Source organism: Anopheles coluzzii, chromosome 3, assembly GCF_943734685.1.
Source record: "Anopheles coluzzii chromosome 3, AcolN3, whole genome shotgun sequence".
NCBI lineage: Eukaryota > Metazoa > Arthropoda > Insecta > Diptera > Culicidae > Anopheles > Anopheles coluzzii.
Window position 1 is genome coordinate 79,556,503 of NC_064671.1, and position 22,782 is coordinate 79,579,284.

Consider the following 22,782-nt stretch of genomic DNA (forward strand, 5'->3'; position numbering starts at 1 on the left):
TGCTCCACCGTTTTCATTGAATTTCTTTCACCACCACCACCACCAGTGGGAGGACGCTCTCCCGGGACCGACAACCTCGCGCGCGCGTTATGAATGAAGCAACAGCAGCAGCAGCACGCGCGGTCCGGAATATTTTTTGCTTGTAGTGTAGGGTTTTATTAAAATTTGACCCTCTTCAAACGCTTGGTAACTTTTTCAATTCGCGACCACACAGCACACAGCACAAAAGGCACACCACTTATCCTTTCTTTGGGACGATTTTCTTCCGCTCGTTCCTCTCGTCGCTCGAGAGTCATCATCGTCAAAAAGTTGGGTATTTACGGGTTTGCAAATACTTTGCGAAAACAAAAGCCACACTTTTTTTGTTGTCGTTGCTTACTTAATAACGATAAGATTTCAATCTATTGGATACACTTCAGTGCGGTTATGAACTTTGTTTCCTTCGTATTTTCTGCAAAAAAATGCTTTGTAATTTACAGTTCTCGTCGTCACCACAGGAACTGTTTCGCGTACCGGTTTGTATGGGAATTATTAGTAAGCTAGCACGCTTAAACAACGAGCAATTGATTGTGTTTTGCTTCACAGATCTTCACTTCAATCTTAATAACTAACCACTAACGCCACACGTTTACATTTTCAAACAACAAATTGTGCAATGATTTCCACAGTTTAACCAACCAAGATTTAACTCCCAAATTACATACGCACACCACAACAAGAAACGCGCACAGGGGGCGCCCTGTGCGTATATCGTTGTTCCCTCAATTGCTAGCGGTCTCGCGCGAACATCGAACAAGCGTGCACACACCTTCCGCGCGGTTCAAAAGCAGACTGAAGGGAAGGAATGAATTCCACGCTTGTTCCCTTGCATTCGGGTGCGCGTGTTCCAAATTGCGCAGATGCTGCCGCGCACCGGTGCCGAAGCTGCTACCCCGAGACCGGTATGCCGGGGCTGGAAACGAAAACATTCATTCTGTGTCCGCCGTTTGCTGGGTTCATTCATACGAGTGCGGGCGAACGGTGAGCGATTTGTTTTTCTCTGGCCAAAATGATCAATGAAAAGTAGTTGCATTTACTATTGTTAGGGATTTTTTGTATATTTTAATATTTGTTCTACCTAAAACTACGATTTTTCCCTTGGATTAGGCAAACAGAGCGCAGCACAAAAGCATGTTTATTGAAGTAATCGACTGTCACACATGAACCAACCCAACCCGAATTAGAGGCGAGGGACAAAGAGATGCCGAAGTTCATCAGAAATGCCCCCGACTGCTGCCGAACCTAAACAGTATAAACAGAAGCCCTTTGCGTTCGGGTTGCTTTGAAGGAAAACATTCACCCGAACATTGGTAGCCGGTCGCAGCCGAACATTTTGCGAAACCGTGACCAATTTCCCGGGCTTTCCGGTATCTTGCGTTCATCCCGAATCATGTGCATGTGTGATAAGGCCATTATTACAACACTTTCGTTCGATTAGTATTTCCAGAAAGGCACACTATTTGGATAATGAAAAACGATGTGATGTGTTGATATGCAAAGGTACTGCACAAAGCACTCCATCAAACACATTTGTGGACATTATCGTGTCCTCAGATTGCAGATTGAAATAAAAACTCAAAAAGCAACACAATCGAATCAATTCGATAAATCACCTGTAAGAAGCTTTCGTTATTAGCCAAAACATTATCAAAAGTTGCTCAATAATTTGTTATAAATAGAATAAACTACCAGAATTACCAGTTTCTGTCGTATTGTTTATGACAATAATAAATAAAACAACTCGTAAAATATGAGCATTCGAAAACGCACTTGAATTTCAAAGTCGTATCAACGGGAAGAGATAAAATTAGGTTTAATAAGATAAATTACATTAAATAATAATTCTATATTTAAAGAAAATGCTATACTAAGCGATTTTAACTAATTCAGCCTTCAATTTCCTCACAAAACTTTTGCTTGCACCCAAAATTCATACAAATGAACTCTTAATCAGTGGTTCATCTGTGGAACATTATAGCGCCACCTGGTGGAAAAATACGCAAACCTACCTCCAATGAATATATTGCAGGGTTCGTTGCAAATGATTTCTGAAATGCTTAACGTAGTAACTAAATTTAAAAAAAACAGTTTTTCTTGCGATTTTTTTTTATTTTTTATAATTTGCTGCAAATCCCTTTAATTGCATTCAGTTTTACTTTTTCATAGAATAAAACATGATCACAACTGAAATCATACATAATTGCACGGTTGCGTATGTGGTTACGCAATAAGAAGATATACAATATTCATCTATAGTACTATTGGAATCTGTTTTTGAAATATTTTTCAAACTTCAAATGTATTCAAGTTTATAAAACCAGTACCATTCCTCTTCATACCTACCTATGCGAGGCTACACTTCACTAGATAGGCACATTACCATCAAGCGAAAGAATTGAGATGTAAATTTCTCCCACATTAAACCAAAAATCAGCAGCACAAATGAAAAGCTACCGTTTCGTACGATTATTTCAGTTCCCTTTCACCACTGTAACCCAAACATCGGCAATTAAAACCATTGCGAGCGGATGCCCTCTGGATGCTGATAATAATGCTGCACACGCTTGCTCGATAATCAGCGCGAACAAATCTGCTAACTGCGAGCAGAGCAAGCAACCTAACATTTGTACTGCGTCCTGTGTGCATCCGGCCAGTCTATGCGTGTGGTACGCTTCCTCCCACGTACCGCACCCAAAGCACAAACGCACCACATTGCGCGACATTGATGCGCGTCCCGTGGCTCAATCGCGGGGCATGGCGACTAGCTACCATTACGCAAATGAAAAGTTACTGCACACCCTTGTGAAAAGTCACAGACAAGCCGTCCACAAACTCCACACACCAACCCCACACTGCAACAGCGCAGTAGCCAGCCAGTGAGCGGGAGAATTAGCCACGGAAGTTGCCACACGTACGGCCGTACCGTTTCCGGCACGGCACAGGAAAGAGGCAGAGCAAATCGTGAACCGAACCGGAGACAACAGCCACTCGACAATAGATAATTTTTATTGTCATCGGCTCGTGGCATGCAACGCCGTCCGTTCGCTCCTGTTGAGCGGTAAAAGGTGCAGGAGAGCGCGCCTGAAATAGAAAGGCATGGTAATGTTGCATTATTATAATAATTCTCAGGGTACAACGACAACAACAAAACTTTTCTCCCTCTGCCGTACCGCGCAGAGTACTTCATGAGCAGCCTACGCAAAAGGGCGACATACCCTCCTGGGTCTTGGTTCCGTGCCATCTACCTTCCGCAAGGATGCGCGAGACCGATCCCCCGTCCCGGAGCTCCTTGGATGGAGGGTCAGAGAAAATTGTTTGATCGCATTCCTAACTCTACATTTCAATTTTTTTTTTGATTTTCCCCCACATTTGATTCTTTCCCCGTTTTTTTTTTTTTGAAAGGCACTACGCTGAGATGTTCACGCGGTCGTCCTTCTCAAACCACCATTGTGCTGCTTTTTTGTTGTCATTTTTTTCCTATTATGTTGACAGTGTGTGTGTGTGTCAGTGTGCATGAGATACACGGAAGGAAAGGACGTCAACAATTCGGGAGGGTAAATTATTTTCCAAAAATGTGAATATTTTGGATAGAAAGGCAGGAAAAAAAGGATCATGAATCCTAATTATGATTCCTTTCGTTCCGACGACCCCTCCACCCGCTAACTGGGCAGGAATGCAGCGCTCCCGAGGCAGTTTTGAGTCCACTGAGCATGAGTCACAATAATAATAATAGAAAATGCATGTTCGACCTTCACTGAATTGTGGGTGGCGCCCCTGGACTGTCATGCCCTTGGGCGAGAGACACCAGCGGAGTGTAAAGTAGAAACAAATGGAAGGAAAACTGGGAAATAAAAGGGGTGATTACACACTAAACGCCCGAAATATAATGAGCCCAGAAGGCAAAAAAGGGGTTGCTGCATTTCTGCTGGTTGAAGTATAAGCCGAAACAAAACCTTCAAACACACGTACAAGCTTCCTAATGAATTATCCCGTTCCCTTTTATCATTTCCGTCACCGTCGCTGAGCATTCAGCTCAGCACCGTAAATGCAGGGAACCACCATTTTATTCAATTGCACAATCATAACCTTTTCATCAATCACCCATTATATCCAGACACACACACACACACAAAAGGCTGAGAGAAGGTGCCAGAAAACGGCAAAACAGAATGGACCGGACGGTCGGCGGCGAATCAATTCCATCGCGACATTATTTACATTAGCATTGTCACTTGCCGTTCCCACCCAGCGTTTGCTTTCTATGCTTTATATTCATACAGTGAAAGATGACACGTGACAAGGATTTAAGGAAGAAGAAAAAAAAAAAGAAAGTATAATTGTACGCCAATTCAACGCTTTTCTCCAACCCCGTGCGGGGGAAACAAGCGACTGGGCTATACTATTTGGGATTATTGCACGATCCGTGAACTAGGATCGTGAGGGGTTGATGTTGGGACGGCAAAGGAAAGGGAAGATAACGATCAGATTCGAGCGGTTCTTCCTGGTGCGGCACGCAAACGAGCCTGCGCACGTGTGGCATGTTTGGCATTTGTCAAGATCACTATCGCTCACGTGGGTCAAGGGCACTTTGGAAGAGCGTTGGCTCGTTTCAAACGAATTATTGAATTTCGAGAGCATGAGTTTGAATATTGGAAAAATTGTTACAATTTTCAAATACAACTGAATGTTTAAAGCATTTAATAAGAATAATCCTCCCCAGAAGAAGACAGTCATATTGTGGACATCAAAATTTAAAATATTTTATATTAATATTAACATTTTTCAGTTCATTAACTAAATGTTTCTTGTAATGGCTACATTGAAATATTATCCATGAATAATACGATACGAACGGTAAACGTCATCATTTGCATGGAACATTTAACTCAGACACATTAAATCTGCACAACTGTACTTAAGACAACAGAGCTACGAAATGCATCTATTCAACGCATCATTTCATCGCTTGTGTGTTTGCTGGACTGCTTCCCTTATCAGCCCTTTACGGTTCACACATAATGCACAAACTTTACACACTCGAAAGGAAGATTGGTGCTTAATTTTTTGTTTGTTTTCAACCACCTCCACCAAAAACGGAGAAAAAGAATGCCCGCTCTACGGACGCTTTGTGTTCGCATGTGAAGGCAAGTAAAATCACTGCACACGAAGGAGCGCTGTTTGAGGTTTTCTTCGCTTTATTTCGCTCGCCCCAGAACTCGATGGGGCAAATCTCTTTAGCATGTTGCCGCCGATGGTACTGCGTTACCATTCCTGCCTCCTTCTGCAATCTCCATTTTCGTCGGAATTCACTAATGGAAAAGGTTGAGCGCCAACGGCAACAACGGGCGAACACTAACAACACTTGCCCATCTCGCATAAAATGGAAGTATCAGCGAGCGTAGTAAATAATACACTAGTGCTTGTGCACTTACACATCCCACTTTCTACCATGCAGCAGCAGCAGTACCATCATCATCATTACCGATAAAGGAAAACTGTTGCAACTGTCCAGCGCACGTTCCAGCCCCGGATGGTTTGAGTGAAATGGCACGAGTGAATTCGCAGAGAAAACCTCACTTCGAGAGGATATGGAAAAATTACCCTTTTCTGCTTCCCTGGGCTCCATCAGATGCAAAGAAAGGAAAACATTACACAGCAACAGTTACAGCATTGTTGTACATCATCCCAATGGTCTACCATCAATAGCCAATAAGAAGATTGACGAAGAAGTGCCGTAAATACGTCGATGGTGATAATGTTTTCCCAGCGCTTTGTGTGTTTGCTCCCAATGGTTTGTTTGGCGGAAAGGATGTTCACAAGATGAACGAGAGCTACTTTTTGTATTTAATTTTTGCACTTCAAAGGGTGACTTTTGTCATTTTTTTCTGCGCTACTTATGGTGTATATAAATAATGAAAAATCAAACTAAAACTCTTTCCAGTGGGAAAAGCGAACAGCGAAGACAAGCGAAGGCTCGGCGCGCACGCTACGTCAAGCTTTCGACCAGATGACGGAGTGCAACGGAAATTGGATCCACCACTCAACCGTACTTGAATGAGCTGAATACATTTTCTCATATTTATAAAAGACAAGCTTCGGCAAGGATGCTGTAAGTGATCAGATATGGGGAAGAATTTCAAAAAGTTCAGGCATCAGGGATCATCATCGGAAAATCTATTTATGACATTAAGGGATAAAAGTAAAAATCTGTGACTTGACCATACGAAAGATTGTCCTAACCGTGAAACTTGCCAGAAATTTGGGTGAAAATGTGTATTTAAATTATTTTTAATCTGTTTGAAGCAGCAATAAACATAACCACGCCATCGCCATGCAACCACACAAAATAAAGAAGAATGATCCTTTGCCCATATTTTCCCGTCTTTCGAATTAAATTTCCCTTAACCAGAGCCAACACATGCTATCTCACTAGCGCAATGCATGTAGCTGTCGAATTCAATCTCAGCCACAACACCAGCATCAACCAAGCTTGCGTGCACTTGTGTGTCTATGGTTGTGGCTTTTCCCTTTGATGTTTTGTGTGCTGAAGTAGTCGAGCTATGGTGTGTGTGTGTATGCTCGTTCCACTCAGCAAAAAGCTCCGAACGAAGCCAAAGCGCGCCTTGAGAAAACTATCATCGGTTTTACGGATCTGCTCGGTGGTGAAAGGGGTAAAGATTCTGGTGTAAAAGCATGGATAATTCTAGTGATAAAATCCCAACAGGAAAGGAAGAAAGATACAGAGAAGATGGAATATTACGTCGACGTTCGCTTGACGCAAGATATAACACACGCACACAAGACGCTTTTGTGTGCTGATCCGGGACCTGAATAGGCTTGATGGATTTAACGAAAAGTTGAGCTATATTGCATTCAAGCATCGGTAAGGCACTAAACCCGAAAGGGCCTACACAGCTTTGCGGTCACATATGTGGTCGCCAACGCAAATCACAACGGGTGATTTGGGTTTCAGAGTTGTGACGGATAATATTTCAAAACGTATTTACGTATGTTTACAATTTACGAACACCAAAAACTGTTGTAAACGAGATTTGGAGGACAATTCAAGTGCTACTACATTTTTATATTGATTTTGATAGATTTTTCTCCATCGAGTTACTGTTATTGTTTATAAGCAGTCGTTTCTATTACACTAAAACATATCTGTTTTTTGTTTCTTAAAGATTATCATTTTCCAAGATTAAACCATTTTAGTAGTTCTTGAAGTGTGTTATCATCAAACTGCCAATTAAAAAGATTTTTTATTTCGTTTTATACTAAGTATAGCTTACCAAATACGACTACAACCTTCAAACACTACAAACCAAATCCATTTAACGTATAAAAATGGGATTGAAACTCTACTGATGTTCACTGTAATTGAAACGACTTTTCCCGTCCCTTGAGACACAAAAGGGATTTAAATCCGCACGAAATTGTTTTCTAATAACATTTATCCAATTTATTCTCAAACACAATACTACCCAAGCTCATCAACAAATGTCGCAAATGCAAAGACCAACCAAAGGGGCAGAGTTCCGATTCGTAATGAGATTTTGCATGTTCGTGAACAGCGCAAGGTATGTTTCTGAAGCATTACCACTATCAATTTTAACCCGAGCGATTACGAACCATACAGCAGACCGAGTGTGTTTTCCTGCTGAGAAAGAAACAGTTGAATGAAAACACAACCCGACAAACGTCAGGATCAATGGTGGTAAAGAGAAGGTGGAAACGATATGAATGCGATTTCTGTGGTCTCAGAAACAACACACAGATTATGACGGAATGATGTGCAAAAACATGGGACATCCATCAGCAGAAAACACCATAGAATGTGGTTGTATTCTAGGATTAAGGATTGTATTTCATCGCCTTTAATGCAGCACAAGAGATATTGCTGTGTAGCGCTATCCTGCCAATTTTATATTAATTCAAAACCCCCTCTCAGCAAATGACGCATCACGACTCGGCTCCTTTTTTTCCTGTAAGCACTATCTAACAAACTTTCTAAATTCATTATTTCCTCCATTGCACAATCACCCTAAACATTTCCTGGAAAATATTTGTACAACTTAATTGAATTGAAACGCAGGATGAAAATTATCTTCCCAGTAGAAGAGTTCGGGCTCTTTCTTTCTTTGCTGCAGCATCAACCCTGAAAGCCGTACGAGCGAAAGCGACAGCACCGTAAAACCAACCGACCGAAGTCAACGTAATCGGATTATGTTATAAAAATGCGCTGCACATCCTTTGCGCGAGGATCCCTCTCCTTTCGGTGTAAAACGACACCGACACGACATTGAGGATTGCTCAGTCCTGTCTCGCGGTGCAAACCTGCACCAAAAGACCCCCTCTTGTGTTGTGCCCTTTCGGTTTAACCCTTCCTGCACTCTCAATGGTCCTCGGGGTTTAGTGGTGACGAGAAAGGGATTTTTTTCCTCTCTATTTCTCGTTGGCACGCTGCGGCTGCTCGCTTTTGCTTTTCAATTAACACTAAATCGAGGGTCATTATTCAAAACAGTCCTTTTCGCTGTCCCCGCTGTTGTTTGACGATGGCAGAGAGATGGTCATTTAATGCGTGCTCTGCTGGCAGCCGCCAGCGTCCTGTAATGATGGTGGCCGAAATGAACGTTTCGTGAAAGGATCATTTACACGTGCCCTCCTGCACGCCCTCGGTGTGTGATTTCCTGCGATTCTTCCTCGCTCGAAAAGCAGATAACTCTTTCATTAAATTGCGTCATGACATAAACATTTGTCTGCGGTCAATATTTGTGTCCGGTTTTTGCTCGCTTGCACACACAAGAGGCGTCACACTTCAAAGAGAAGGGCGGTGGTAGCAGCGACGTCAGCATTCCTCGTGGTGTAAGCAGAGAGCTGCCCGTCCTATTTTCTTCGGCCCACTGGTGAGAGGGCTGAACGATGGGAACGAGATTCTCGAAATTAATGTCTTCATAAATATTGAACCGGGCAAACATTTGACCGACTGTAGGCAACAAGAAAGCAGCCGTACCACAGCTCCATCCAGGAGGGGAGTAAAAACGGTCCCCAGTAAAGCTCTTTAAGATTGCATGGGACGGTCAATGCATGACAGGATGCAGGAAGTGGGACGCGGGCCATGCAAATCAGCAAAACGGTTCGTTTCATCCCGTTACGTGTTGATGCAGCTGCACTTGAGTACACTGAGTGTGTGAGCAAGGGTGAGGTGTAGAGGAGAGGCAGATTCTATTACAGATGGACAGCATGGTTATGGTGGCAGCCGCAGTAAAGAAGGCAGCCCATTTCATAAGAAAGATCGGTAGATGATGAGTTCTGGTCAGCAAAAGGAATGTTTTGATGGATGAAAGTGTCTATGAATAGACTTTAATTCATCCGATGCATCTGAGACACAAAGGAACATGTTACTTGTCTTAAATGTGTTCAATATGTGGAGCAAAACAGTGATATTTGTAGCCATTCCTCTTGTAGTTCCTCTGACAAGACCCAACTCCGAACATTTCAAAAGGTAGGTCTGACCAGCATTATTCGGAGCGGCTCAGAGTCTGAGTTGTCCAGAGACGGGGTCATCTGGAGTCAGCGTAGTCTGGAGTCGTCCGGGGTCGTCCTGAGTTGTCCAGAGTCAGAGTAGGCTGGATACGAAATCTTCCGCACTGACCGACTCCGGGCAACTCCGAAAGCAGTTTGGTTTTGATTCCGGCCGACTCCGTTCGACTCTAATTCCTGCCAACTCCGCCTCCAAACTACTCCAACTCCGGATGACTCTAACTCCGGATGACTCTAACTCCGGATGACTCCAACTCAGGATGACTCCAACTCCGGGCAGAGCTAGTGGTTTACCGGGCTCGGAATGCCGGAACGCTCCAGAGAGCACTGTCACTAGATAGTTGTCGTAGGCCGTTCTTTAAAAGACGACGAAATTCAAAATACTTATAGAATATAGCCTAATTTGAATTATAATTTAAAAAATTGTTATGGACAAACGTTGAGAAAAATGTTCGTCAATATGATATTGTGATCTTCACCATCATCAATTTGCCCCAATCAGCATCATTATCAAGAGTTAAACACAAACAAATTTGCAGAAGTATACAACTGACAAATTACTGATAATATCCACACTACAAAATACTCAAAATAGTGTGAAAATGTATTCAGATAACATCGATGTTATAATTTAACCATTAAATTGAGCACATACTCAAATCATACTTCAATAAATAAATCACTCTTATTTCTGTACAGGAATCTCATCCATTGCGATGACGTTTGCTGCCAATTTCAGACCATTCAATTTATTCATCACTACCAACTAGAGTAATAATTTAAACCTTTTTCTTCATCCTTCCTTGGTCAGCGTGCATATTCAACAAAACCTTTACGACCTGACAAAATGCAAAAAAATGCAAACATTTCATTGCAATTACATCTGCCTTTGACGGCGACGTGTTAACTATGGTAGAGAATGAGCTTGTCAACGAGCGCTAGGCAAAGAATAAATGAAAAACCCACGAGAATGCCGTAAATTTATCTGTAAATAACGAATCATCAACATGCACGGCGCGACCGACGACTTACGCTCCGCGTTGCATCGATGGGTCGAAGGCACAACAAGAATGCACACATTTCACACCCACAGCAATGGGGAGGAGAGCATTGGTACACGGTGGGACAGTGCTGATGGCTTTTGCTGTCGTCCTAGCCCGATAGTTGAGCGAACGGTACCCGCTCCGTACTCCGCTAATGGTGATTGATTGCTTGGAAGCGATTGGTCGTATTCTTTGCGCTGGAAGTAATTTTCAATTAACGCCAGTATCTTCCCTGCGTGAACGATTGGGGGTTTGGCCCGGTGGTGCCGTGGACTTCGAATATTAATAATTATGCAACAGCCATTCCATTCCCGCGCACTGTCGAAGGCGACCGAGTCAATGAGGATGTAAATTGAACGTAAATAATGTGATTGACCGGTAAATATTGCTCCGGAGGAAATTGTTTAAATTGATCGCAGGAATGGTTGAGAGTGTGCTGCCAGTAATTAATAAATAAACAGCGCAATGAGTGCATCGTTTTTTTCCGATAGGAAAAACGATGAACATTGCTCGCAATGATTAAAACAAATGGATTCCAATGACAAAGGCGTGAATTATTGAAATGTGTTTTAAATATACGATCGCCACTTTTGATTAATTTTGTATTTCAATGCGCTTGTTTCTTTCAACAATAATTCAATAAAATGCAAACAGAATAAAAAGATGTTTAAATTTGAATTAATCAAACAAGAATTAATCAATTTTACGCGAATATATTTATTTGCAGGTGAACAGGATATTCATGAACAATAAATAGTTGAAGATAAAGTCCTTCGAAGCATCTCAAATACACGTAAGCTGATTAAAAATAATCTTCTAACGTGATGAGTCACACAAATTCCTTATTTTCAAGGCAACCTCAACCAACCACCATCGTATGATACAATAAACGAAAAGAAACCAATCAAAACCAAATGCGCACAACAAACGCTCCAAAACCGCACATCAAGAACGCGAGCATCGTTACTTGATTACTCATCAATGCCGTTTACGTATTCGATGCATTTCCTGCCCGTCGCATTGATGCAACAACCAACCCCAAACAGCAAAATGCCGTTTATTTATATCACTCGAAACACTTCCGATGCGCACCGAAGTGATTTGTCATTTTGACTCTAACTGACACAGACTCAGCACTGCACAAATGCTGATGATTAAACTGCGGCAGTACAGAGTGAATTCTTGTTTTTGTCGTAGGGTGCTCAATTAAATCATCATCGTACGGGTCGATCCTATTGCATCGCTCACTGCTATTAAGATGATCTTGGTGCTCCCTTCGGTAAAGCGCAGTCACTGGCGCCAAAAGCATAATCGAAAATGATGTGTGCCCCTGTCCCCTAGCTGAAAACGCATTTTAAGAATAGACACTGGCATATCTTCATCTCCTCGCGCGGCAAACAAGAAACCTAGTACCACCGCCATCAATCGCATCGCCCGTAAGCTAGAAGGCCAATGCCAACCGCGTCAAATACTTTGCACAGGAGACTGGGCAGCCCCGTAAACAGATGACAGATGGTACGTCACGTCGGGATTCATTTTTCAGTTACGCCACCGACCCCGTTACCACGCACTCTGCATCCATCGTCTGCAGACATTGGTACCATTAATAGCACTAATGGTGTACCTCAAAATCGCGGACGCGAAGATGAGCCGGGGAAGCACTGGTTCGCACCCTTGTTTAGGAGTGTTGAGCACGCGTACGTGCGTTGTTTCCCCTTGCTGTGCACTCTGCCAGCGTCACAGGTTTGAGAGGCGTTGATCTACGACAACCAAAAACAGCGGGAGCCTCCGCTTTCAATGAACTGGAAGGTAGGACACACACTGGAGCAGTCATCCATTTATTTTCATTTCAACAATTAAAGCGCTGCAAGAGGGATATGCTTTAGGCGGGCTCCGCTGTCATAAATGTTTATGAGTGTAGACATCACTTAAAGGAATGTACAAGCAAAGATGAAAGGACGCAAAGTGTTTTTGCTTCTATCCGGTAGTGAGGTATAATGAGCTAAGATGAGCAACAATGTGTGTGATACTTTTATTCAACATTCAACACACGAAAGGATTTTTATGACGCATTGATCTTAAAATCTTTATAAACAAAACTTCCTATTATGAATAATTGAAGAAGAAAAAAAGCAAGTGTTCAAGTAAATCGTTGATTCAGCCTTAGGAATAATACTGTATTAATTTAGCTAAATATTTAATAATCAACTTAAGTCAACTAATAAAACAAATGAATAGATTTTAGTGTTTTACTTATAAAAACGCTTTCATATTATTGTAAAATCAAGAATTGCAAAGAGTAGGCCAAAGCTTTGCGATACTCTGTACTAATAGATATGGTCATTGCGGCTAAATTTTGGCTCTAACTCTTTAATTTTCATCCCTCGGGCACCAATTGTTGGCAGTGTGTCACAACTTTTGCCTTTAAGCCTTCAATTTTATTACCTAAAGTAAATCGTTTTGTTTACCCAATTTAACATAATGTTTCATATGCCTCTAGATAGTCAAAGTCGAAACAAGAGAAAGTAAGCCGCTGCGTCTTGGGAATCCAATTTGAATTTGAACAACATAGGAAGATATATCCTTTCTCGGAAAACAGAAGAAGAAGAACCTAATTTCTGGGAGTGTGTGTTTTGATGTTATTCAAAATTGTTTAATTGAAAATATAAAAATTGTAACGCCAATTTTGGAAGTTTTTCTGGAGCGAAAAAAAGTAGCACGCATTTTAAGGTATAAAAAATTTCGTGAGAATACATAACATTTCTTCATTTTTTTCTCAGCAAAAAAACAATCAAACTACACGGTCAATGTCAAATTACAGACAAAAAAGGTGCGTTATAATTTAAAAAAAGATGGGAGAGTTAGAGGAAAAAATGAACGCCTTGGAGCAAAAATTAAACAACAACGACTCTAACGAATAAAAAATCTGTTTATATATTTCTGAACTTATTGTAAATGTATGTTTAAAGATCAGATTAAAAGAAAATTTTGATTTTATTAATAAAGCAAGATGTCTGCTCTATCTCCCTCAGTAAAACAAGCCGTTGCAATTTATATTTTGCGACTTATTCCAAGTAAACATTCTAGCCACACAGACATAATGCTTTTTTTTTTCAAACATTAATTAACCTCCAGTTTACTTTGCTCGGCTGTAATTATTTGATGAAATGTTTCATTTTTGAATCCAATATCGATTCGATTGGACACGCTGCAGCTCCAAGCACGGTAGTAACACGAGTAGCGCTACAGTCAGAGGTCAAAACCAGCTCCAGCGATTAGATTATCATAATTAGTGTTTCGCAATACACCTTCGCCGCACAACGCACCACCAGCCGACAAAAGTACAACGCACAAGTAACGCACTTACAGATCCGGTAGCACATCAATGGAAAGGACACACACACAGCAACACATTAGACCGCCGTCGAAATGGTAGCAATGTGGCAGGATCTATTAAATTTACATAATTTACGAATTAGCACAACACAGCACAGTGCATTTACAGCAGCAGCAGCAGCAGCAGTGTTACGGTGGCCTAACTACAAAATAAACCACTGATTAATGGCACCGTTTCCCGCGCTGCTAAGCGCCCGAGGAATGGGTGTGGAACAATGGCAAATTAAGTTGTCGGTTGGTCACCCTTGGCTGCTTAAAGTGCGTATTGAACACCGTGTCGATCATCTGGCGTCGTGTACGGGGAGAAATAGGGAGAAAGTGAATGTAAAAAAAAATAAAATACTACGGACACAGTTTGTGATACGCAGTTTGGGTAGGATTTTGCTCAACGGTCGTTCCCTCGAGGCAAAAACGTTACTTCGGGTTTTGGTGAGACACAATCGGAGGGAATGCAATGAAATTAAATTAATCTATACATCTATCGCTTTATTTCCCTCTCCTCCTGACGATTGCTGGCTGGTAAGTAAGGACTCCTCCTTCTTCCAACCTGCCGCAAAGTACATTTCATTTCAATTGAATTGTTTTTCCGGCTTATCATCATCCGAAGCTGGCTTTAAGATTATGGCCAGTTAAAAGCGACGAGTGCGGCGCATGTGTGGCATTAAATCCTACTGCACAGATCAACCCCACGGGCAAACAGAGGACCGCAGCGCCTTGCCAAACTCCCTCCCGAGACTGTGCCCCCGACTGCGACCACCAAAGCCAACCAACGACGAAAGAAAATCAGGCCAGCGCACACGACGACCACCGGCGGTACACAGTCACACGGTGTATACACGGGCACCACCTTGAGGCTTTTGCGTTTTTCTTCCACAACTGTTGGGGAAAATTAATTCGTTTGGTGGTGGAAAAATCGCCTACGGCTCGCCTGCACTCGCTCCTTATTTCCGTTTCCAACTGCTTGTTTACTCAAGCTTTCGTAGGCGTTCTCGGTCGGACCGGCCGGTTTTTACCGGCGCTCGGGAGTTTTATTTCAGTTGATTCAGGTGTTTTTCTTTCATTCCCCGAAGGACGCGCAAATGCCTGCCGGGGTAAGCCACAACGACGACGAATTGAGCCACTTTTCTTTGCACAACCCAGTTTGCCCGATCCCCGGCTCTGCTCCCTTGATATTTGCCCGGTTAATGCAATTAAAGCGTGAGGCACTGGGTACGTCTGAGTGTGTGTCTGTGGACTTTTTGTCTACTTCGCTTTCTTGGTGTCCATTTCTGCAGTGAAAATTCAAACACGACACCCCGGTGGCTTCCGGATTGGTTGCAAATGTGGTTTTCTTTCTCATTATTGTCTTTTCCCCCCCACAGCAAATGAGCCATTGTGGTTTTGTTGTCGTTCGTCACGAGCACGTACCATTAGATTAATTTGCGTAATTGATGTGAATATTTGGAGACTTAGCAGGCCGAAGGAGACGGGGAAAGATCCGATTGCTAGCCGATACATTCGGCGAAAGACAATTTTCCTCCCGCACCCGGAAGTTGTAATTAAATGCTGTCCAACAGGCGCGAACAATTTGAATGAAATATGGACGGGGAGTAGGTTTTGGAAGGGAACGGGCTCTCTAAATTATCCTTCAATTGCGCTATTTCTTAGTTCAGTTTTCTCGCGGTCGGCACGCTCTGGTAATTGAGTTTAATGATGGCAAAAGTGAGCTTCGTCTGACAATTGTCCCCTATCCTGAGGGTAGTTTAAAGATTTTCCGTACTAAATCGTTGATAAAATAAATGGATGGAACAGTTAGACATAAAATTGAAAAAAAAATCGTGGTGCAGGGTTTTCACGATTTTTTGGTCAGTTCCCATATTTTTTTGTGCTCGTCTCATGATTTATTTATCGTATCCCATAGATTTTTGGTTCGTTCCCATAATTTGTTGGTATCGTCCAAGTGGATATCAATACAATTGGAAAAAAAAATTCTGGAAAACGCCCAAAAAATTGTGGGAACGCACCAAAAAAATATGGGACTCGACCAAAAATTTATAGGAACCAACCAATAAATCGTGGGAAACCCTGTAATGTTTACAATAATTTTCCTGTTTTTAGATGTTTTTTTTCATCTTTTAACATCATTTATTCATTACAAAAGTTCTAACTGGAATTGATGAAAATTAAAATACAAGATAAACTACTGTCAGATAAATTCAAAAAAAGTTTGTGAAAACATAAGTTAAATTTCAAAAAACAATTACTTTATAATCTAAATAATATGAATATAGCTTGAATAATATCCTTACAAATATATACGTATAACGATCACTACAACAGAAGACAATACATTGAATGAATGTAATAACTAATGTGTACTAATGAATGAACTTATTAATGAACTTAACACACCGAAAACAGTACGTCACAATATCCTTACCATTAATTGTCTCCATTACACCATTCAAATTTGAGTTTACCTTTTCCCCCCAACCGGGTTAAACCATTAACTCCCTATCATGAACCATAATCCAAAACCCGTTTCCACACGAAACACAGCGTCCAGTCCATAGCATATTAAACGACGATGATGGCAATTTCTCCCAAATGACAATACCGCCTCGATGAAGAAAGCGCAGGCGACGGATAATTGTTACACCATAACCGGGAGAGCTTACCCGTTACAACAATGGTGTCCGCCGCTGCTGCGAACGTAAAACGGCATCACTAACAGGTGGCTCATTAAGCTTCTAAATGGGCGTACGCTGGCGGGCGAGAAATTACAACAAATTCTAGATGTCGCTTGGGGAAGGACAAAGAATGGCTGTTGTTCCCGTGGGTGATTATTAGCACCTTTAAAACAATGGTGGCATCACGCTGGGAAGTCTTGTCAATCAGCAGATATTTGTTCGTTTCAATAGCTGTGCTATTATCATTCGCCAAATGTTGATAACATGACACTTGGTTGGAAAACAACAAAGTGTGTTTTTTAACGAATCTTTTTTTCTGTTGGTTTATAATTCATCCAGTAAGAATAATTTTTATTAGAAATCTGTGCATGATAGAATTTGTAAATATTATATTCCTTTCATAGGAATAATGATAATTGATTGTTCACAGATTCAAGTAGTGAGTCATTCTCGAATAAATTATTTTTCATTCAAGTCAAGCAATTAGGTCAGCAGAACAAAAGCACTCGCGCAAAATGATTATCTTTCTACAAATCGAAAACAAATACCGCAATCAAATGCAATCACTATCTACCCTTATCTTCATGGTGAAAATTAGTTTTCTTTGTTTTCATCATCTTTATATCCCTTCTCCCATTAGCATGATCGGAATTCGTACGAGCAAAGTGGATTATCAGCTACAGCTCCCAGCTCTCGGCAGAAAACTGCTCGCCCTCTGAGCAAACGCTGCAGAGTCCGGTTGGCTATCTTCCCAGGGAAATCGCTTCTCTACGGCTGTAAATCCGCTTTTCACCAAGAGCCGGAAATTTACATATAATTAAAAGTTAAATTTAATAAATGTCATGCGGAGTTATCATTTGCAGAGTCATCATAGTGGGAAGAAGGAAAAAGGAATTAAAAAAACGTAGAAGATGGAAAACTTTCCCACTTACTCATCCGTTTCTATGCGTTGCAGGAGCCAAACTGCAGCGACAGTAAGGAGAGGATGTCCATGGAGAGATAGAAAATATCGAGACGCAAAAGAAAGTTCGTGCTGGTCAGAAGATATTTCTGAAGAAGTACTCAAAAAAAAACAACCAAGGTTTGGCAATGAATCAGAGCAGAATAAAAGTTTCGAGGCATGCCGCAGCGCGGGCTGTAGTAGTGTAGCAGTGGAAGATCGCTTCAACGAACCGAAACTGTCACCGACAACCGGCCGGAGAATCATTCCAGGGAAAACGCACCTTTGCGCGTAACTTTACGGGCCACACACATAGGGTCTGTCTCCCGTCCCCTTTCACTGCAAATCTTTCCTTTACACACTGCACGCCGCAAGGTGGTTAAGTTTTGTCTGAGCGAACCAAAGAACCGAAGCAGTTCTAACCTTCGGAAGAACTAAAAACAAACGATTTTTTGACGATTTCAAGAGCGCTACCGGGTGCCGGTATGGTTGTCGCAAGTTTTCTCGTTGCAAGTCATTGGTGGGAGCGAGCTTTTGTGTTTGTGTTCGGATGATAAACCGGTGAAGACGATAGTGCCACAGCGGTTGGCCAGAGCATTAGCTTAACTGTCAAGGTTTGTTTGAAGGGGAAAAAACTATGGGCAACCAGGGCGCTGGTTGAAAGTAATCTCTGGCTGTTTTCTTCTGTTTGCTTCTCGCAAAAATGAATTAGACTGGAAAGTTTGGTTCAATGCTGGTCGGATGCGTTCGTTGTGTGTGTGTCCTGGACTATTTACCTTCCACTGAATTAGCTCGGCATCACGTGGTTGGGATGGTTTTGTGATGAACAAGAAAGTTTGTTTTTATTTTGTTGAAAAGGATGAGTTTCAAAAGATTTAGAAAGTTTTTTTACTCTTTTTATTGAATTTCTTGATTAGGCTTTGACCTGCTGTATTTTTTTCAACTATTTGCTTCAAAAATATATTTTCTAAAATATTTGTAATATGTTTTGCATTATTTGTTATTTGCTATAATATTGTTGTATTCGAGGGCTACAAGATCTTGGACAAGATAAAGATCTTCGAGGGCTACAAATATAGATCCATCATCATACTAAACCTAAGCTATCTGCAGTCGTTTCAATCTTTTGTTTTCTCCGTTTTAAAGCCTTTTGGAAACAATAATACTTTTCTGAACAAAGGACACACTGATGCCATAAACTTGCCATAAAATGTCAACCTGTATACTATTGCTCATATTTCAATGCAATTTCACATTTTCACACAAAACCTTGCACGCATTTTATTGCATTATATTGCAGCATAACTTTTATGTGAAAAAACCTTGCTCACAACAAGAATGTACATCGCATAAGTTGTATTCAATTTATGCTTCACACAAAAGGGAGGTTGAACGCAAGCTGCAGTGCAACTATGCTGCCAATAGATGGCGCCTGCTGTTTCCCAAAACCATTGCTACGTGCTACATGTATTGTATGCACAATCGGAAGTCAGATAGATCCGCTTAACCGAAGTCTTCAAACGCGTATAACAGTCTAGAAGATTATCTTAGTTTTATTGTATCAATTCTGTTAAATGGTTTTTAATCGCATCCTACAAGTTAAAATTAATGTTAACAAATGGTCATGATATGTTTAATAAAATGAAAATCTGTATGACACTTTCTACACAAAAGCTAAAAAGTAAAGGATATCTTACAGGATATACAAACGATCTCACGTTGAGAAATACGAAAAAAGGTCGTTTCATGTAAACAAGAACTAACGGTCTCATCTCTAACAAGAAAAAAAGAAACCGTATTTGCCATAAAGGTTGTTTATTGGAAGACACTAACAGATGAGATATTTTCATTCTGCTTAAAATTATTGTTTTTTCAACCTTCTATTAAACAAAAACATATGAGGAAAGGTTTTATTTGTTCGTAGACTACAAAGCTATGATTAATAACATTTCAGTCTTCAAACCAGTACAGTCTAGTACAGCAAGATTCCAAATAGTACCTACATTCTCACATCTTTTAAACTTCCAATATCCGCTATGGTCCTGAATAACCATGGTCAAAATGTCACGAAAGTGTTATCAAATCAAACCATCGTCAACATGTGTCTTTTGTCCAGAGGCGCTTTGTGGTGCGCACTAACCCGCAAATACAAAGTGAACGAAAAATCCATCAAAGTAGTATCGCATCAAACACACTTCCCACACACGTCAACACGGAACAGCAAGGTGATTTGTATCGCCAAAAGGTACATTTCAACCAGAAACTCCCCCCACCCCCATTACACCAGCAGCACACATTCCCAAATTGCCACCAAAACGGTGATTTTTACTTGCGTCCTCAACAGTGGACGCGCTCATTCCCCGCACACAACGTGGTGCTATTCGAAAACCCACGGCGGCGATAGATTTGTGGCATCGACTTCATTGGCCTCACAGCGATCACCACCACGGTCAACGAAAACGCAAAAGCCAGCGGCCAGCGGGAAAGGTAGAAAGCTCATTTTAAGCCAAATAAAAGTACAAAACACACTAGGTGATGCATGATTTTACAGCCCAAAAGGATCCAATTCCAACGGATCCCACACGCACACGGAACGTGTCACAACACACAAAAAAGAACGTAGAAAGATGAGGTTTGATAAAATAAATTGAATTCAACAAACTGCACAAATTGAAATCCCGCACCAGGGCACAGGAAATGGGTGATCCGTGTGCCAGCGTCTCTGGTTTGTATTGGTGGACAGGGGGTAACTTTTTTTTATGGCTCAAAGGGTTTTTTTTCGTTGTTGCGGAGTTCGTTGTAGTTGCGGTGCTTAATTCGTAACGGCTGATTCCCCACTATCGCTTGATCCTTTGTGTTGAATCCCATTTCGTAACACAAAACAGCCCCAGCCTCAGGAAGGCGTCAAACACCCACTCACACATAAAAAAACGCGAACATTGAATGCGCTGTAAAATGACCGACGCATACATTATGTAGCGTTGCGTTGGTGGACAAACGATCGAACTGAAAAGTGAAACCGTGTTGGCTTCAAAAGGTGAAATCAAATTCAACCCAGGTAGAAACCGGAACGTAGCAAACGACCAATCGATGATACGGCATTTCAAGCATCCGGAACAAGCAAGGCACACATTACACTTTTTTCTTCTTACCGCCCTTAGGGTGGGATCCAACTCGGTACCATTTTTTTGTTTACGACCATCCTTTGTGGATCCTTTGTAACATACGCCCGATCGTACGACGCTCGCTGAATAAGTAATTAATTTGAAAAATTCCAAATTAATTCTCCAACGGGTTTCGGGTTCCGGGTTTGCCGCGGGTATCGTGCGAGTGTGTGAGTGTTATCGGATTTTCCAACGTTCAACGTCGACAAGCGATTTATGTGTGATTCTAGCTTCACAATCAGTACGACTCTCGTAGCCTCCCGCAATCTGGGCAGGTGTACTGCGACTGGACGCGCTTTCGATGAGCACGTGAGACGTTGCAGTACAATACATCCAAACCAAATCTCCTCTCATCATTCCATGCATGGGTATTGCAGAGAGGTTTTTCTTTCCACTCCATACCCTTTCGATAGTAAAGCTACTTTGAAGACAAGGTGTGTGTGAGTGTGTTTTTTGTTGCTTTCATCCACCGCTTTCCATCGTATTGGTGCGCCGTTGCTTTCAATCCCTTCGGGGGAATTGGAAAGTTGGAAAGCGGAAAGTTGGAACAGCAATCGCGCAAGCTTTAGCCCGGTCGTTCGTGAGTAATTAGCTTTCGAATTGAGTTATTTCAGGGTTTCTTTGTTTTCGCGACGGTGCCGTATGGCTACTAACATGTCATTGGGAAAAAAAAACCTGGAGCGGCAAAACTGAGACAACTTTAATTCATTGTCCGTTTGTTGCACGTGTTTATGTTGCACAGGATGATTTAATGAATCTTTAAGCAGACATACAGGAAAAAGACGTTGTACATTACTGAACAAACTATAACAATTACACCTCCTACAACATTTCACAACAAATGACGTAATAAGTACCTAGAAATCTTCCGACAAGTTTCTCCGTTAGACAGGATTTTTCAAGGATTCTCATAGTTGTGAAATTGGTTTCTTTTTGGACAGGCTCTAATTTCTATTGGATCCTATTGTCCAAGGATGCTACAGAGTCCAATTCCCATTAGATTAAGTTCATTTCACGTAAGAATGAATCAATAAAGTGTCCCGCAGCTATGAGAACCCCAGGAAAACCCTGTATTTTCAAGGTAAACCCCCATCTTACAATATGTGCCACCCAGTACAAATCTGTACCATTCATTCATCATAAAATCTACGTTCATGATGCTGCAAAATCATACAAAATATTATTTCTAGTCGGAATCTTGTATGCATATTTTATGTCAAATTCATTAAAAACTTTTAAAATAAAGCAATCAATATATTCAATTAAACAGTATTCTAGTCATTACAATCATCTCTCCAAGATCATCTGAATCTTGTCCAAAACTAATAACAGCAGCAGACAAACATCATCCCCATTTCATTCCCATATCAAACCGACGCGCAGCTGCTGCTCGTGATTAAAACAAGTTTCGAATTAAAGCAGCCGCCGCCCCAACACGAAACTCCCCCCCGACGGTTGTGATTTCGATTCACAAGCACCTGCCGCCGCCGGCGTGCGCCAGGGCTTGAAGTGCCGAAACCATCGAGAACTTAAAATAATGGTTCCGGGCTGAAGCGAAAAGCGAACGAGACACAGTGCGATCGAAGCACTTTCGGGTGAAACGTTTACCGTTTTAAAAAATGAAAGAAGAACGCAAACGTGAAGGACATGCAACCACCCCCCCCCCCCCCCCCCCTTCTTTCCATGCTGCTTTGTAAACCACTTTGGAATCAACAATTGAAACAATGAAACAATTTCTAATAGGTTCCGAAACACGTTCCCACTTCCGCCTTCCACTCAAGTAGTGCTGCCACGACGTTCGAGCGGTGGCCACAATAGGAAATCTTAACATAGGAAAACGTACGTACAATGGTAGAAAAACGGTGGAGAAGATCGCCCTCGTGTTTATGGTCTAGCTCCTGCCCTACCACAGCGATGGTATGAATTTTTCCAGTGTATTCGCTCTTCAGCTGGCACAATAAATGCAGAAGAGCGAAAGTGTGAGAACT

At 41.6% G+C, this 22,782-nt stretch overlaps 1 protein-coding gene across 3 annotated transcripts in view; it reads right to left on the reverse strand.

Moving 5' to 3' along the window:
• The window catches only part of LOC120955139 (uncharacterized), a 438,811-nt gene that overhangs the window by 182,019 nt on the left and 234,010 nt on the right, over positions 1-22,782 (reverse strand). The window contains exon 1 of one of the 3 annotated variants that reach the window (XM_040375677.2): positions 709-842. The exons of 1 other annotated variant lie outside the window; for it this stretch is intronic. The gene's annotated coding sequence lies outside the window, so the exon portion shown is untranslated. Of the gene's footprint in view, positions 1-678; positions 843-22,782 lie in introns of those variants that run through there. One more of the 3 variants, XM_049610695.1, reaches the window with a different exon arrangement.